At 40.6% G+C, this 20,166-nt stretch overlaps 1 non-coding gene across 1 annotated transcript; it reads right to left on the minus strand.

Moving 5' to 3' along the window:
• Positions 1-9,524: 9,524 nt before the first annotated feature.
• Positions 9,525-9,631, minus strand: LOC131235949 (small nucleolar RNA R71). The gene has a single exon (XR_009166459.1). It is a non-coding gene; the product is annotated as a small nucleolar RNA R71 (small nucleolar RNA).
• Positions 9,632-20,166: the final 10,535 nt, after the last annotated feature.

Genomic DNA, 20,166 nt, shown 5'->3' on the forward strand with positions numbered 1-20,166 from the left:
ACGAGGGGCAGAAATACTGATCGAGGTACGGGATCCTCAAGACATAGATCAAAATCCAAGGGTAAGGGCAAAGGAAAACTAAAGTGCTAGAACTATGTGATAAATGGACACATGAAAAAGGATTATACCAATCCTAAAGCGAAGAAAGAAAACTCAGAGGCTTCTTCCAAGGAGGCCAATGTTGTCACATCTGATGAAGAGACAAGTGGTGGTGATGTTTTATCTATGTCCATGATTGGTCACTTGCACAACAATCATAAAGATGAATGGATCCTTGACACAGGAGCCTGATATCACATGACTTTTCATTGGAGTTGGTTCGCCAGTTACAAGGAATGCGATGGTGGACAAGTCTTTATGGGCAATGACAATCCCTGTAATGTTGTGACTATTGGTATGGTGAGCATTAAGATGTTTGATGGGATGGAGCATACCTTGACTAATGTCAGGCACGTTCTTGTATGAAAAAAAGTCTGATTTCTCTCGGTACACTTGAGGTTATAGGGTGCAAGTTCACTGGTATTGATGGTATCCTTAAAGTTTCAAAAAGGGACACTCGTGATTAAGAGAGAGAAAAGACATGGAAACCTTTACAGGTTGATTAGAAACACTTCAGCAGGTGGAGCAGCAGCAGTTGTTGCAGATTCCACGTCTATATGCATGTAACATGCACAGTTAGGCCACATAAGTGAGCGAGGCATGTTATTACTTTCTGATCATTGTTTGATTCCAGCTTTTAAGAATTCTGATTTAGATATATGCGAGCATTGCATATATAGTAAACAATCTAGATTATCTTTTATATCTGGAAAACATATATGTAAGGAAGTGCTTGATTATGTGCACTCTGACGTATGGGGGTCATCGCTAGTGGTTTCTTTTGGGGGGTCATCATGGTTTGTTTCATTTATTGACAACTACTTCCAGAAAGTTTGGGTTTACTTCATGAAACATAAATATGAAGTTTTCACTATATTCAAACAATAGAAGAAAATGGTGGAAAAACAGTCAGGGTGAAAAATAAAGGTTTTAAAGACTGACAATGGTGGAGAATTCACTTCTACTGAGTTTAATAAACATTGTAAGGATGAAGAGATCATTAGGCACAACACAATACTCCACATGCCCGAACAAAATGGTGTGGCTAAGCAAATGAATCGGACTCTCTTGGAGAGGGTCATATGCATGTTAAGTAATGTCGCGTTAGGCAAGGACCTATGGACAGAGGCCATTAACACGGCTTGCTATTTGGTGAACTGGTCCCCTTTTACGGTAATTAAATGTAAAATCCCAGAGGAAGTATGGAGTGGTCATAAGATCGACTACTCAGATTTGCACATATTTGGTTGTGAGGCTCACTCTCATGTACCGTTAGTTGAGAAAGATAAGCTAGACCATAAAGCTAAAAATTACATCGTTATTTGTTATGGTATTGGTGTGAAAGGTTATAGGTTCTTTGACAAGGTCACATGCAGGGTCATCACTAGCCATGACGTCATATTTGATGAAAGCTCCCTATTCCACAAGAATGATCAGGAGGAACTAAAAAGGTTGATCGTAAACATCCAAATTAACACAGATGATACTTAAGTAGAGACAGATGTGCAGAAAGAGGTACAGGAGAAGGTGAAGTAGCCACCTGTGAGAAGAAACCTACTGTGTGATCGCAGATTATCGGCAAGATATATGGACGACTCTAATATTGCATGTGCCCTCATTACAGATGAGGGGGACCCATCTACTATTCAGGAGGCTCTTAATGAGCCTGATGCAGAAAAGTTAAAGGCAACTATGCAAGATGAGATGGACTTATTGCACAAAAATAACACATGGGAGCTGGTAGAGCTTCCAGTGGGACGAAAAACAATCAGATGCAAGTGGTTATTCAAAAGGAAACAAGACAGATACAAAGAGAGGCTGGTAGTGAAGGGGTATGCTCAGAGAGAAGGAATCGACTTCACAGAGATATTCGCATCAGTGGTTAAGCAGGTGTCTATCAAATTCGTGTTGGCATTGGTTGTCCAATATGATCTCGAGCTAGAATAGATGGATGTCAATACTACATTCCTACACGGGGAGTTAGAAGAGCAGATCTACATAAAGCAACCAAAAGGCTATAAAATTAAAGGGGTGGAGGAAAAAAGTATGCATGTTAATGATGTCATTGTACGGCTTTAAACAGTCACCTAGGCAGTGGTATAAAAAATTTGATTCTTTCATGTTGAGTTAGAAATTTACTCGAAGTGAATACAATCATTGTGTCTATTACAAGACACTGAGTGATGATAAATTCATCATTCTAGTATTGTATGTTGATGATATGTTGATCGCCTGTCATGATATGTCTGAAATCAACGTACTGAAGACTCAGTTATCAGGGACATTCGAGATGAAAGATCTGGGGGCTGCAAAGAGGGTTCTCGGCATAGATATTCATAGAGATAGGAAGAGGAGCAGGCTTTGGTTATCACAGGTAGAATACCTTGAAAAGGTATTGATCAAGTATGGGATGGATCAGGCAAAGCCGGTGAGCGTTCCCCACGCGAATCACTTCAAGCTTTCCTCAGAACAATGTCCTAAATTCAATGAGGAAAAACAGGTTTGTTTCATGTGCCCTATTCGAATGCGGTTGACAATTTAATGTATGTCATGGTCTGTACGAGACCAGATATTTCACAGGCAATCGGTGTCGTGAGTAGCTATATGTCAAACACTGACAAGCAACATTAAGAACCAGTGAAATGGCTACTTCGATACATTCGAGGTACAAAAGACTACGTTTTGACTTTTGAGAAGACGAGAATAAATTTGGTAGGGTATGTGGATTCAGACTACGCAGGCAGTGTGGATTCCAAAAAGTCGACTCCAGTTTACTGGTTTGTACTAGCGAATGGACCAATTAGTTGGATGTCGAAACTTTAGCTGTGGTGGCTCTTTCCACGACCAAAGCAGAATATATGGTAGTGACAAAAGCATTTAAGAAATGTGTCTGATTAAGGGGCATGATAAATCAGTTGGGGCTTCAGCAGGAGGTCGTGCCGATTAATTATGATAGCGATAGCGCTATTAATTTGGCTAAAAGTTCTATTTATCACTATCGTACTAAACACATTGATGTTCGTCACCAGTTTATCCAACAGGTGTTTAAAGTAGGAGGCGTGACTCTGGAGAAGATTAACACCAGCATCAATCCAGTGGACATACTCACCAAGGGCACCAATGAATGTATAAATGAAAGCCATCAATGGTCAAATTGTCCATGAATCAAAGGGTGAGATTCTTCAATCAATCCGATGTTGAAAGAAAGTTCTTACACCATGGGGAAAAGTTGAGAATGTTGTATTTGATGTCTTAAATCTAATCAGATTCTACGCAGATTTTTTTTGCAAAACTGCGAAAGTACGAGATTTGTTTCTGATTTCGCTTATGATTCTTTTCGATTTTCTAAGAGATTCTAAGGCTTTCTGAAAGGGTTTTAGGGTTTCTAAAAGGGTGGATCAAGGGAGAGATTTGAGAATTGCTCAAGTCTGGTAAGTCATTCCTCTTTGTAATTTCTGCTTTCATAGTGAAGATTTATCGCTTTGTGCCATGGTTTTTTCCCGAAGGGATTTTCCACGTTAAATCTTTGTGTTTTCTTGTGTTTGCCTGGTGTTCTTGGATTGCTTTCCTTGATCCATTTATGTGTGATTCCACAATACAATCCCCAACAAGTAGTATCAGAAAAATCGTTGGGGCACAGATTTGAATCTGCAGGATTAGCATTACTGGAAAACACTATGTATTCATGAATCCATAAGTTTCCTCTTGTACATAGATATGTACATAATGATTGAGTTTGACGACGCATCATGCATCTATAACACTCCTGTGATGATTCCTGAAGGCCTGCTCTAGATGATCGTATGCACACGTTATGCCTTAGTTCATAGGGAATCTCCCTGGATGGTTTCCTAGTAAAATCATTACCGAATTCCTATGTTTAGTGAAAGCCTACTCAAGGAGTAGATGCAGGCCTTGCCCATGCCTACATATGGTAGAAGCCTGCCAGGTGCAGATGCAAGTTAACGGATATCCACCCATGCAAGTAGACAATTATCCCACTTGACGTGCATTTTATAACATCCCTCTATACATGCTCATATTTACACCTATACATCTGGATGTTTCTTATACTATCTTATCTATGCTATGTATGAACCATGATGGGTTCACTCACTAGCCTGACCAGCTAGAATTATGGAATGACAACCGTACATAGGTAATTAAGACAGGAAACACAAATCAAATATCAGAGGATGAGGCCCGTTGGTGGATGAATTATGGATCAATGGTTTTATTTAGCAGAAGATGAACTAGCTGCACTGAATTGATGGATTTTTCATATGATTTATTGTTTAAGAGATTTGGTTTCTTCCTTATAGTTATTAATAATTAGGCTTGATTCATTATTGTTTATAAACATGTTATGTTGAATGATTTTGGATATTATAATTGAATAAAGTCCCAAATGGGTAGACTCCTTGAATTATTAAATAAGGTGGGTCAAAGAGGATAGTGGTAACAACGAAGTATGATAGAATATATGACATGCGTGGATGTTTAAATGTAAAATGGGTGTGAATGTAGAAGGCATTAAGCTACGCCTCCAACAACTGTATGATGAGTTGTTTTATGTATACTTGGTTATGAGTCATGGACCATAACTTAGATATGAGGGTGCACACTTTGTATCCGAATTGTCAGGCGTGACAATGAGTAGAATGTCGACCGAGTTCTTATGGGCAACGATCATGTCTGTTAAATAATCAAAATTGGTTCGGTTTACATCAAAATGTATGATGGGGTGAAGCATACGCTAATCGATGTGAGGGACGTTCCAGACTTATAAAATAATCTGATATCTCTCGGAGCTCTTGAGGCACTCAGGTGCAAATTCGTCGATTATGAAGGTGTCATGAAAGTTTCTAAATGGGCACTCAATGTTATGAAAGAACAAAGGAGTGAAAACATTCCAGGTTGGTCGGGAATATTATATCAGGTAAAGTTGCAGCGTTTGTAATGAAATTCACGTCAGCATGTGTGTTAATGCGCGCCTAGGCCACATGAGCGAACGAAGTATGAAAGTACTTCATGATCATGGTTTGAGGCCTATCTTTTTTTAAAAAAAATTTACTTAGATATATAAGAGCACTACATTTATGAAAAATAATCAAGGTTAAGTTGTAAAACTGGAAAACATGTTAGTAAAGGATTACTTGATTATGTGTACTCAGATGTGTGGGGGGTCATCATCCGTTGTTTATGGATGAGGGTCATAATTCTTTGTCACAAAATTCATTGACGACTTCTCTAAAAATATTTGGATTTATTTTATGAAACATAAATCCGATGTTTTCACCACTTTCAAGGCATGTCAGATAATGGTCAAAAAATAAATATGGTGAAAGGCGAAAGTTCTAAGGACAGACAACAGCGGATAGTTTACTTCTATGGAATTTAATTAGTGTTGCAAGAATGAGGGGATCGTGCGGCATAACATAGTAAGGCATACCTCGAAGCAGAATGGTGTAGCTAAACGTATGAATCACTCTTCTGAAAAGAGCCTGAAATATGTTAACTAATGCTAGGTTGGGCAAGGAGCTATGAGTTGAGGCCGTAAACATGGCTTATTATTTAATGCATCGATCTCCTTTTATAACGATTAATTGTAAAATTTCAGAGGAAGTATGGAATAGTCAAAAAGTTGACTACTTGAGGCTATGAATTTTTTGGTTACAATGCTTACTCTTATGTACCATTAGTAAATAGAGATTAGTTAGGCCAAAGGGCAAAAAAGTATACTTCTGTCGACTATGGAGATGGTGTGAAAGAATACAGACTGTATGACCAGATTTCATGCAATATCTGTTGAGGGTCAAATATTGCATATCGGACCCATTGTTGCATAGAATTACACGCATGATGCCGCTTAATGGCCCTGATTAATCGTGTTTGTAATGCAGGGTGTATGTACGAGCCTGGATCGAAAAGGGGTGCTTAAAGCATGGACTTAACGCTCTAAAGTCACCAAAGCATGGGACGGACTCCAGAGACCCAAGATCGACGGATATGCACGCCAGGAATCCAAGAAAATCGAGAAATTGAAGCTCAACTGGCCTGAAAAGTGTCCAAAATGCAAGATCATAGGGTTCCCACCATCTGATCAGTTCGAAACTTCACATATGGCCTAAAGACCAAAAACTAACCGTACATGTCAAATTTCAGCCATTGGATCCCCCTGAAAGTGGCCCAACGGACAGATCAGCCCATAGATCAGTGATTTGGGGCCCGCCTGGTGTCTGAAAGTGCTTCAATCTTGGGCTCAACTGTTTAAATGAGCCGACAAAGCGGACAGACGGAGCGGATCTCTCAAAAACATCATAATGGACCCCATTGGAGTGTGTGTGTGCATAGTGCATAAATGCACTGGACGTGCACAGGAACGAGAAGTCGGTCAATCCGACTTCTGACCGACTTCTTCTTCCAAATCCATTTAAAACGCAAACAACGTCTTACGCCGTGCATCACGGTTTCAAGTTGTGGGCCCCACACATCATCCAAATGGATGATCAGTGCCGTATATTGCGTCCATAGGGGGGTGAAAACCCTCTCCTAGGCGTTCGTTTGTTCTCATGCAAGCTACGGGAAGATCGTAACTATAAATCGCAGGTTGGACGGCAGCGAGCAAAGTTCAGTGGACCACACTAACTACACTCCAAAACCGTCCATTCCTGACTGGTTTTTCGTTAGTAACTCAGTGGACGTGGTGGATTTTATCAAAAATATCACTGTGGGGTCCACCAATCATCGGATATTCCGACGCGGAAGCTCTGTTTCGCGTCTGTGGCTGCGGAGAAAGCTTGTGGGCCACTGACGTGACTTATCAGTCGAATCTGGACCGTTCATCAGACGCCCATGCTCCCTAAAAACAGCGCCTAGGTGGTGGAATTGCAAAGGACAGTTTTAATTGGATTTCGACCGTCCAATCGGAAGACCGACAGTAAATTAAACTAACTCGCTGTTCACCTCGAAGCGGATCCAAAACCAATCAGATTTCATTGGTTTCTCGAGGGGAAACTTATGGATGGGTCGGATTTCTCGTCCAACATCAATCCTGGGCCCACCAGTCATCACAGATGCAAGGCCGTGGTTTTTTTTCGCGTTAACAGGGAGTCCGTCTCCGTTGCAAAGAGGATGCGAAGGAGAAGTCAGTGCTCGACTCAGCCACCACTGCCGGAATCTTATAAAGAGGGGGGAGTTCTGTTTGAGAAGAGGAGAAAAAAAAGCTGGATCGTGGGACTGGCAACAAGAGAGAGAGAGAGAGAAAACGGAAGGGAGGGAGAAAGAGTGGGGGCGTGGCTGCTGGACGTTAGCTTGGGACAGGAGCTTGGTGCCTGTTTTGTGCTCGGTTTGGCTGCTGGCAACGTGGACAGAAGCTGGACAAGGCTCGGTTCTGCTTCTTCTTCTTCTTCTTCTTCTTCTTCTTCTTCTTCTTCTTCTTCTTCTTTTTTTGGGAGGTAGCCCATATCATGTGTGGCTAAACCTCTTAGCTAGGGCTAAGAGGTGAAGCCTGTAGTGAGATGGGAGATTTTAATGTGTGCCTTTAATTCATAAACTGAATTTAATATAGTTAATTTTTAAGGGAATATTTTTCTTAGTCTTTTATGGTCTGTTGTGACTGAAATTACAATGGGTTTGCAATGGCTTTAAGTATTTCTTTTTCCCTTTTATGTTTATGAAGTCAGGAACCCCTGTTGTTCATCATTGTCCCATGGGCATGGTAGGATGACAGTACCCTTCCTGATCTTCATACATTGTTGATTAGTTGGTAATTAGTTTAATCCTGTTGTTTGCTTTGTCTCCTGGGCATGGTTAGATGATGGAATCCATTCTAATTCATATACTTGTCATCTCTTAACAATCAGATCAAGTAGGTTCAGTTTGATTTTCATAAATCTTAATGCAGGCATAAGATCTCCCTGATCCCTACAAGTGGATCCTCTGAAGCCCTAGTTTCCCTTCTCTGAATTCCTTAAGTTTTATATAATTACTCCGCAATTATTTCCTAAATTCTATTTGTTTTAGATCGCATCTTAGACTAGTTCTAGTTCTACTTGGTTTTAGATAACGTACAGGTATCAGTCCCTGTGGATTCGACCTCGGTCTTACCGAGTTTATTACTACATCACAACCCTATACTTGGGGAGTGAACAAGTTTTTGGCGCCGTTGCCGGGGACTGACGGTTACGATTCTCTGAAATTAATTAGTTTTAGAATTAGGTTAGGATTAGGATTTCACTAACTTTAGGCTAAAAGTTTTTACTTTATTTTATTCTTAGAAACTAACTTTTTTTCCATATTTTGTAGGATCCTGACATAAGTCCATAAATTGGTAATTCCTTCATAATCTCTTCACTTTTTCTACCTTTTAGAATTAGGGTTTGAATTTTATAAATTTTCTAATTCTAGTATCCTCCCATCTGTAGGAAATAGAAACTAGGTTATTTCTTAATTAACTTTCTACTTTTATTAACTTTCTAATCTTAGAATCTAATTTGTTTCCTAATTTATTCTTAGAATTTTTGTTTAGAAACTAACCTTCCTATTTTGTAGGCCTTTAAGATATAAACTTCTAATTCGGTAAACTCCTACTTTCTATTTTTCAGTTCTCTTTTAGTAATTTACTTTTTAGTTTAGGACTTTCTTAATTTATTTTAGAAGTTTCCACTTCCTTTTAGAAATCAGTTTACTGTTATCTTTCTTTTAAAAGATTGTTTTTCTCCTTTTTAGAATCTAACTTATTTTGTTTTTATTTTTGCAGGTCCTTAACTTAGGGGCATCAATTTGGTAATATCTTTCCAACTCTCTCTTTCTTGCTAGATTTTCCTAGGGTTAAGTTTTTTAATTGAGGGCTACGAGTGTTTTCATGCCCAAGTGGGCCCGTAACGACACTCGACGTCTCTTGACTGAAGGAGGATTGGTTGAGGGGTTGACTATCCATCGCAGGACTAGACACCGCTCGAAATCCCCTGAGATAACTGAGGTTATGGCTGAAGACCAACCTCCTCTACTTCCACCCAGGGTGGAGGATACCCAAGATGAGAATGAGGTACAACAGGCACCCCCGCCTCGTACTTTACGAGATTATCTACAACCGGCGGGAGTGAGTATGCCCTCATGCATGATTTTTCTTGAAAATACAAGACAAATGGACATCAAGCCAGGAGTTATCCAACTCCTTCCCAAATTCCATGGACTTGAATCAGAAAGTCCATATTTACATTTGAAAGAGTTCGATGAGATAATAGCTACATTATGTTTTCCTAATGTATCTGAGGATACAATTAGGCTGAAACTCTTTCCTTTTTCCTTAAAAGAGAAAGCTAAGACGTGGTTACATTCACTGCGTCCTAGATCCATTGGCACATGGAACGACATGCAGAGGGAATTCATAAAAAAAATTCTTCCCACATCATAAAACAATTACCCTCAGAAAAGCGATCATGAACTTTGCCCAAAAGGAAGATGAAACATTCTTCCAATGTTGGGAAAGGTTCAAAGATTTGGTCAGTTCATGCCCACAACACGGATTTGAAACGTGGCGCATTACAAATTTTTTCTACGATGGACTGACATCTTCCATGCGCCAAATGGTCGAGACAATGTGTAATGGAGAGTTCATCAACAAAGATGTTGACGAGGTATGGGATTACCTCGATAGTCTCGCTGAAAAAACACAATCATGGGACTATTACCCATTGGCGAACACCACGTCTAGGCCAACTCAATTAAAGGAGAAAGGTGGATTATATCTCTTGAAAGAAGAGGATGATCTCAAGTGTAAAGTGACTACGCTCATAAGGAAAGTTGAGGCCATGGAAGGAAAGAAGGATAAGGTCAATGAAGTTGTTTGCGGCATCTGTGATTGTAACATTCACACAACTGAAAACTGTCCTACAATACCTGCCTTTCGAGGAGTGTTGAATGAACAAGCCAATGCTGTAAATAATTATCAAAGACCTTTTACTGGACCCAACTCCAACACATACAATCCTGGCTGGAAAAATCATCCAAATTTTAGTTGGAGGAATGGACAAACGGCGACTCCTCCAGGTTTCTTCAATCAAAATCCAACTCAAGTGAAACCTCAAGAGGAACTGGTTCAAAATCCCATACAAGAGCTGGCTCTGCAATGCGGGGAATTACAGATTTTATGCAAAGATAGATTCTCGTATGACGGTTATAGAAAAGGGGATGCTTCTGCACAACCTCTCCCCAATCCTAAACCGCGATACGAGATAAGTGATCCCAGCTCTTCAAATCGGATGGGGCATGCTAAATCCATCACCACTCTTAGGAGTGGGAAGATCATTGATAAAACTCTTCCTGCTAGGCCCGAAAAGCCTCAAGAACCAAGAGGACAACAATGATGGATCCAAAGTGATGCCCCACAAAAAGTAGAACCGAACTTCTAGAGAAGCCGGTTGCTCCATTCCTCCAATGGTTGGTTTCACCAAAACCTCTCTCTAACTCTCAGGATATCCTAGAGGTGTTGAAACAGGTGAAAGTCAACATTCCTCTACTTGATGTCGTTAAACAGATACCTTCATATGCCAAATTTCTGAAAGACTTATGCACGACCAAAAGACAGCAAAGTATTCAAAAGAAATTTTTCTTGACTGAGAAAGTGAGTGCTATCCTAAAGCAAAATGTGCCACAGAAATTCAAAGATCCCGGTAGCCCAACCATATCATGTGTAATCGGGAACCATCGAATTGGTCACGCACTTCTTGACTTAGGAGCGAGCGTCAATCTGATTCCCTACTCGGTATACAAACAGTTAGGTTTGGGTGAATTAAAACCCACCCTAACCACACTACAACTTGCTGATCGCTCTGTTCGTGTACCAAGAGGGATAATTGAGGATGTGTTAGTCCAGGTCGATAGATTTTACTACCCTGTAGATTTTATCATCCTGGACACCGAACCCATCAATAACATGAGCACTCAGATTCCCGTCATTCTTGGTCGCCCATTCCTTGCCACGTCAAATGCAATTATCAATTGCAGGAATGGTATCATGACTATGTCTTTTGGAAATTTGACATTGGAGTCAAACATTTTTTTCAATAATGGCAGCAATGCAGAGGATGATGACGATTTCCACGACATTAACATGATTGACTCTTTCGTGGAAGATACGACACCTCTAACCTTATCCTCCGACTATCTAGAGACATGCCTGGCCCACTCCCATGATTTTGATGATGACATGATTAGGGAGACATGCGCCTTGCTTGATACTGCACCGGTACTTGAAGTTAACCGGTGGAGGCCACAATTTGAAGAATTACCACAAACCGATATAGTGCCTCTACCGTCTAACCTCAAGCCGCCGAAGCTTGACCTAAAACCTTTGCCCTCTGATTTGAAATATGCATATTTAGGTCAAGATGAGACATACCCGGTGGTGATCTCTGCCCACCTGGAGAAAGAACAGGAGAGTATGCTTATATCTACTCTCATTGAGCATAAAGGAGCCCTGGGATGGACGATAGCGGACCTCAAAGGAATCGATCCCTCGATTTGTACTCACCACATATATCTTGAGGATAATGCAAAAACCGCTCGGCAACCACAACGTAGACTAAATCCAAACATGAAGGAAGTGGTTAAAGCCGAGGTTCTTAAACTATTGGACGTGGGTATTATATACCCTATATCTGATAGTCAATGGGTGAGTCCAACTCAAGTGGTCCCTAAGAAGTCCGGAATCACCTTCATAGCCAATGCTAACAATGAACTCGTGCCAACTAGAGTCACTACCGGTTGGAGAATGTGCATTGACTACAGGAAATTGAATACCGTCACGAGGAAAGACCACTTTCCTTTACCATTCATTGATCAGATCCTGGAAAGGTTAGCTGGTCATTCCTATTATAGTTTCCTTGACGGGTATTCGGGCTACAACCAGATAGAGATAGCCCCTGAAGACTAGGAAAAGACCACATTTACATGTCCCTACGGCACCTTTGCCTATCGAAGGATGCCATTCGGACTATGTAATGCCCCTGCCACCTTTCAGCGATGTATGCTTAGTATCTTTTCTGATATGGTGGGGCAATATCTAGAGGTCTTCATGGATGATTTCTCTGTTTACGGTCCATCTTTCAGCAAGTGCTTGGAAAGTCTTAAATGTGTGCTGAAAAGATGTGAAGAAAAGAACTTGGTACTTAATTGGGAGAAGTGCCATTTCATGGTTCAGAAGGGAATTGTCCTTGGGCATATCATCTCGTCCAAAGGAATCGAGGTAGATAAGGCAAAAATCGATCTTATCTCTAACCTACCTCCACCCAAGAACATCAGAGACGTGCGATCCTTCTTAGGACACGCAGGGTTTTACAGGCGATTCATAAAGGACTTTAGTCTCCTCTCTCGTCCATTATGTAATCTTCTTCAAAAGGATGTTCCGTACAAGTGGACTGAGCAATGCCAGGAAGCTTTCACCAAGCTTAAAGGCACGTTAACCACTGCACCTATCATGCAGCCACCCGACTGGAGCCTTCCTTTTGAGCTTATGTGCGACGCTTCTGATTATGCTCTTGGGGCGGTCCTAGGCCAGAGAAAAGATAAGAAGCCCTACGTCATTCATTATGCGAGTAGGACTCTAAATCCTGCCCAGGTGAACTACTCGACTACGGAAAAGGAACTCTTAGCCGTAGTGTTCGCCTTGGACAAATTTAGGTCCTACTTGATCGGATCCAAGATCATTATCTACACAGATCATGCGGCACTGAAGTATCTTCTTTCTAAGAATGATTCTAAGCCCCGCTTGATAAGATGGATCCTTCTACTCCAAGAATTTGATTTGGAAATTAAAGATAAAAAGGGAGTAGAGAACGTAGTGGCTGATCACCTTTCTCGCCTTAATACCTCTGAGTCCCTTGAGGCGACCCATATCAAGGACATGTTCCCCGATGAACAACTGTTTGTAGTCTCCCATTCACCTTGGTTCGATATTGTTAATTATCTTGCTACAGTGCCATACCGACATAGTGGACTGCGAAGATAAGAAGAAATTTTTCACCGAGGTGCGCAACTTTTCCGGATGATCCTTATTTATTTAAATATTGCCCAGACCAAATTCTAAGCAAATGTGTACTAGACAATGAACATGTAACCATCTCCTTCTGTCACTCCGAGGCCTGTGGTGGTCACTTTTCTCGCTAAAAAGACCACGGCCAAGATCTGCAGTGTGGCTTTTATTGCCCACTATGTTTAGGGACACTCATGAGTTTTGCAAAGCTTGTGAGCGTTGTCGAAATTGGGAGCATTGTCCCGTCGAAATATGATGCCTTTGAATCCCATTCTTATCATTGAAGCATTTGATTGCTCTGGGGCATCGATTTCATGGGACCATTCCCCCAATCGTTTGGAAATCAGTATATTTTACTCGCTGTGGATTATGTCACTAAATGGGTCGAAGCGATTCCATGCCGAAATAATGACCATCGCACGGTCATTAAATTCTTAAAAGAGAACATCCTTTCACGGTTCGGGATGCCTCGAGCCATCATTAGTGATGGGGGCTCACACTTTTGTAATAGACCATTCGAGTGCTTAATGAAGAAATACGGTATCTCTCATAAGGTGAGCACCCCATACCATCCACAGACAAGTGGACAAACTGAGATTTCCAATAGGGAGATCAAATATATCGTGGAGAAAACGGTTAACCCTGATTGTAAGGATTGGTCAATCCGATTGACCGATGCCTTATGGGCATACCGTACTGCATTAAAAACCCCTATTGGAATGTCTCCCTTTAGACTTGTCTATGGGAAAGCTTGTCACTTGCCTGTGGAGTTGGAACATAAAGCATACTGGGCGATCAAAAATCTTAATTTCAATCTGGATAACGCTGGCTCGCTACGCAAACTTCAATTGAATGAACTGGAGGAAATCCGGAATGATGCGTACGATAATTCAACAATTTACAAGGACAAGATGAAAGCATTTCATGACCAACACATTTTGTGAAAATCATTCACACCTAGTCAGAAGGTCCTTTTGTACAATTCTCGATTACATCTCTTTCCGAGTACGCTTCGATCTCGTTGGACCGGCCCTTACATTATTGTTACTGTTTTTCCTTATGGGGCCGTTGAGATAAGAGATCCCGACAATGGCAAAGAGTTTAAAGTCAATGGACATCGATTGAAACCATTTGTCAAGAAATTTGATTCAGAGGACATGTCCATGCCCCTGACTGCTCCTATTTACCAGGATTGATCTTCTAGTCTGATGGAGGTATAGGTAGGTTTATCACTTTCATAGGACTAGAGTAGTTGCTTTATTTGTCTGGCTGAAGACGGTAAACTTAGCGCTCCTGGGAGGCAACCCAGCTCTTCATTTCATTTCATTTTTATCATTAGTTAGTTCAATGTTTGTGGGTAACATCACTGCAAACCCTCACGAGACTACAACTCGTCCACTAGGGGCAACCTAGGGGTTTAAAGGCTTATTGCATATGCTAAATGCAATCGAGAGCACCTACGAAAGTGGTGTAGGTAGGATTTCATTTTTATTATTTTTATTTTGGTTTCTCTCTTGTGCTGACCCGCTCTTACGTAGATATCTTTGGAAAGCCTCTGTATTCTTTCGTCCAGGTACTATCTTTCCATCACTCCTATTTTTCCGTTGTCTCATGTGCATTGCATGTCTATTTCTTTTTACATTGAGGACAATGTAGATTTTTGGTTGGGGGTGGGAAATTATGTGTCCTAATCAGTATTTTCTTAGTCTTGAGCAGAAATTGTGAAAATTTTTAAATTTTTCTAGAATTTCAGATGAATTCAAAGCGATTTTGACAAGATGCGTAATGTTGATACCTTATGACTCTTGGATTCAGTTATCTATTAAATTTCACAGCTAAGTTTGAATTGTTAATCCATTATTAGAATTGTAAACATTGATTGAGTCATGAATTCGTAGGACACATCTCGCCTGCATATTAAGGTTTCAGTTCGATATTAAAGGATTAACTTGGTAATCACTAAACATGAAAGGAACCAACTTGAGAAATCGAATGGATTGAGTGAACAGTCTTTACCATAGGTTTGCTCCCTATAGGTGAGGATTCGATTCCCCATGAACGATATGTGAAAAAGTTGGGTGTACAGTCTTTACCTTAGGTTTGCTCCCTATAGGTGAGGATCTGATCCCTCTTCTTGGCGTTACTTCTAATGAAAAAAATCAAAAATTAAAAAAAATAAAAAGATAATATGTAAGCCAAGTTGAGTTATCGTGAATTCTCTTAGTTATTACCAATGATATCCTTAAATATCGAGGTGAATCTTAATGGTGACAAGTCGAGATTAGACTATACATTCATAGATCTCGATGGTTAGAAATTTTCTAATTAATGGAATAATACTTTGAACTTGATTATGAAGTTTACCGTGCGCTGGAGTCTAGGAGAAAGTAATATCCAACAGTCATGAATCTAAAAATTCCCATATCTGGATTACTCTTCAAAAGTCATTTGATTTTATAGAAATTATTCTGTAATTCTCAACTTATTTTTCGCATACTTTGCTCGGGACTAGCAAAATGCTGGTTGGGGGTTGTGTTGAGGGTCAAATATTGCATATCAGACCCAGTTGTTGCATAGAATTACACGCATGATGCCGCTTAATGGCCTGATTAATCGTGTTTGTAATGCAGGGTGTATGTACGAGCCTGGACCGAAAAGGGGTGCTTAAAGCATGGACTTAACGCTCTAAAGTCACCAAAGCATGGGACGGACTCCAGAGACCCAAGATCGACGGATATGCACGCCAGGAATCCAAGAAAATCGAGAAATTGAAGCTCAACTGGCCTGAAAAGTGTCCAGAATGCAAGATCATAGGGTTCCCACCATCTGATCAGTTCGAAACTCCATACGTGGCCTGAGGACCAAAAACTAACCGTACATGTCAAATTTCAGCCATTGGATCCCCCTGAAAGTGGCCCAACGGACAGATCAGCCCATAGATCAGTGATTTGGGGCCCGCCTGGTGTCTGAAAGTGCTTCAATCTTGGGCTCAACTGTTTAAATGAGCCGACAAAGCGGACAGACGGAGCGGATCTCTCAAAAACATCATAATGGACCCTATTGGAGTGTGTGTGTGTGCATAGTGCATAAATGCACTGGACGTGCACAGGAACGAGAAGTCGGTCAATCCGACTTCTGACCGACTTCTTTTTCCAAATCCATTTAAAACGCAAACAGCGTCTTACGCCATGCATCACGGTTTCAAGTTGTGGGCCCCACACATCATCCAAATGGATGATCAGTGCCGTATATTGCGTCCATAGGGGGGTGAAAACCCTCTCCTAGGCGTCCGTTTGTTCTCATGCAAGCTACGGGAAGATCGTAACTATAAATCGCAGGTTGGACGGTAGCGAGCAAAGTTCAGTGGACCACACTAACTACACTCCAAAACCGTCCATTCCTGACTGGTTTTTCGTTAGTAACTCAGCGGACGTGGTGGATTTTATCAAAAATATCACTGTGGGGTCCACCAATCATCAGATATTCCTACGCGGAAGCTCTGTTTCGCGTCTGTGGCTGCGGAGAAAGCTTGTGGGCCACTGACGTGACTTATCAGTCGAATCTGGACCGTTCATTAGACGCCCATGCTCCCTAAAAACAGCGCCTAGGTGGTGGAATTGCAAAGGACAGTTTTAATTGGATTTCGACCGTCCAATCGGAAGACCGACGGTAAATTAAACTAACTCGCTGTTCACCTCGAAGCGGATCAAAAACCAATCAGATTTCATTAGTTTCTCGAGGGGAAACTTATGGATGGGTCGGATTTCTCGTCTAACATCAATCCTGGGCCCACCAGTCATCACAGATGCAAGGCCGTGGTTTTTTTTCGCGTTAACAGGGAGTCCGTCTCCGTTGCAAAGAGGATGCGAAGGAGAAGTCAGTGCTCGACTCAGCCACCACTGCCGGAATCTTATAAAGAGGGGGGGAGTTCTGTTTGAGAAGAGGAGAAAAAAAAGCTGGATCGTGGGACTGGCAACAAGAGAGAGAGAGAGAGAAAACGGAAGGGAGGGAGAAAGAGTAGGGGCGTGGCTGCTGGACGTTAGCTTGGGACAGGAGCTTGGTGCCGGTTTTGTGCTCGGTTTGGCTGCTGGCAACGTGGACAGAAGCTGGACAAGGCTCGGTTCTGCTTCTTCTTCTTCTTCTTCTTCTTCTTCTTTTGGGAGTCAGCCCATATCATGTGTGGCTAAACCTCTTAGCTAGGGCTAAGAGGTGAAGCCTGTAGTGAGATGGGAGATTTTAATGTGTGTCTTTAATTCATAAACTGAATTTAATATAGTTAATTTTTAAGGGAATATTTTTCTTAGTCTTTTATGGTCTGTTGTGACTAAAATTACAATGGGTTTGCAAAGGCTTTGAGTATTTCTTTTTCCCTTTTATGTTTATGAAGTCAGGAACCCCTGTTGTTTATCATTGTCCCATGGGCATGGTAGGATGACAGTACCCTTCCTGATCTTCATACATTGTTGATTAGTTGGTAATTAGTTTAATCCTGTTGTTTGCTTTGTCTCCTGGGCATGGTTAGATGATGGAATCCATTCTAATTCATATACTTGTCATCTCTTAAAAATCAAATCAAGTAGGTTCAGTTTGATTTTCATAAATCTTAATGCAGGCATAAGATCTCCCTGATCCCTACAAGTGGATCCTCTGAATCCCTAGTTTCCCTTCTCTGAATTCTTTAAGTTTTATATAATTGTTCCGCAATTATTTCCTAAATTCTATTTGTTTTAGATCGCATCTTAGACTAGTTCTAGTTTTACTTGGTTTTAGATAACGTACAGGTATCAGTCCCTGTGGATTCGACCTCGGTCTTACCGAGTTTATTACTACATCACAACCCTATACTTGGGGAGTGAACAATTACCAGCAGTTTCGAAATGTCAAGTTCAATGAGGGTTCCTTATTACAGAAGGATGAGCTCAAGGAAATGAAAAAATAATAATTAATGATTAATATTGAGACAGAGAAAGTTGAAACATTTGAAGAAGCTGAGCCGCATGAACATGAACATGTACATGAGGTGGAGCCACCACATGTCAAGAGAAATCTACCGAGGAATCGCAGAGTACCGTTGAGATACAAGGATGACTCAAACGCTATGTTTGCCCTTATTATGAATGAGGGGGATCTGTCTACCTTTTAGGAAGCATTAGATAACACAGATGCTTAGAAGTGGATAGCGACGATGCATGATAAATAGATTCTTTGTACAATAATGAAATGTGGGAGCTATTAGAGCTACCCGTTGAGAGGCAAGAAATTGGGTGCAAGTGTATTTTTCATAAAAAACTTATAGGTACAAGGCGAGATTGGTTGCAAATGGCTATACTAAGAAAAAAAGGCATTGACTTTGGTGAGATATTCGCAACTGTGGTCAAGTAAGTATCTATCGTATTCATATTAGCATTGGTTGTCCAATATAATCTAGAATTGGAACAGTTAGATGTGAAGACTGCTTTTCTACATAAGAAACTAGAAGAGCAGATCTACATGAAGAAACCTAAAGGGCTCGAGGTTTAGAGAGCAGATAATAAGGTTTTTCATGTTAAAGAGATCATTTTACGACCTAAAATAATCTCTTAGGCAGTGGTATAGAAGTTTGTTTCTTTCATGTTGAGTCGGCGATTTATCAGAAGTGAGTTCAATCATTGTGTCTACTTCAAATTACTAAGTGATAGGAAATTTATTATTCTGGTATTATATGTTGATGATATGCTTATCTCTAGCCATAACATATTTAGAATCAACATATTGAAAGCTCTGTTATTCAAGACATTCAAGATGAAAGATCTGGGACTGCAAAAAAGATTCTCGTCATCGATTTACACAAAGACGGGGAAAGGAACAAGCTTTGGTTGTTTTCATAAGAGTATCTTGAGAAGGTCTTGATCAAGATCGAACTTAATAAGATTAAACCAGTTAGTACACCCTACGCTGCTCACTTTCGGCTTTCTTTAGAACAATGTCCTACGTCAGATGAAAAAAAACAGTATATGTCTCATGTGCCCTACTCGAGCGCGATTAACAGTCTTATATATGTCATGGTCTGTACTAAACCGGATATTCACATACGATAGGTGTAGTAAGCAGATACATGCCAAACCCTAGCAAGCAACATTGGGAGACAATGAAATGGTTACTTTGTTACATACGATATACAATTGACTAAATCTTGACATTCGAAAATTCTGAGAAGAGACTTGTGGGCTCTGGATTTGGATTATACTGGTAATGTGGACAATAGAAGGTTGACTTATGGTTTCTTATTTGCATTAACGAGTAGAGCAATCAGTTAAATGTCAAAACTTCAATCTGTGGTTGCTTTTTTCACTATCGAATTTTAATATATGGCAGTGATGGAAGCATTCAAGGAAACTGTTTGGTTGAGAGGGACAATAAATGAGTCAGGGCTTTCATAGGAAGTCGTGCCTGTGTATTGTGACAGCGAAAACGTGATCAATTTGGCGAAAAACTTGGCGTACCTTTCCCGAACTAAACATATTTATGTTCGTCATCATTTTATCTGACAGATGTTAAAGGAATGCAGTGTTACTCTTGAGAAGATTCACACTAATGAAAATCCGACAGACATGCTAATAAATGTGGTTCCTATAGAGAAGTTCAGGTTTTACTTGACTTCTCTAGACTTGATAAAGAATGAATGAAGAGAGAGTATGCATAGGAAATGACTAAGATTGTACTACTATGAAGAAGTTTTAGAGATAGTGATAGCAGCTTGAAACAATGGAGATATAAGATTAAAGCCACGATGGAAATTGTTGATTGGGTGCCTTTAATTTGTTGCTGAAACAAAGTTTTCGATACGATTGACAGTCCGGTCAATTCGATTGAGAAAACCCAAAAAATACAAATTTACTCTCTGGGCACTTTTGGACACTTCCAATTTGATCGACAATGGGTGTCGATTCGATTGATGGGTCATCGATTGGAGTCAATTCGATCGACAATTTGTGCAACTTCCCCGTAATTGTGTGGTTTTACTTCTATTTCTGTATGGTATTATATAAAAC

The sequence above is a fragment of the Magnolia sinica genome, chromosome 19, assembly GCF_029962835.1.
Source record: "Magnolia sinica isolate HGM2019 chromosome 19, MsV1, whole genome shotgun sequence".
NCBI classification, from domain to species: Eukaryota; Viridiplantae; Streptophyta; class Magnoliopsida; order Magnoliales; family Magnoliaceae; genus Magnolia; species Magnolia sinica.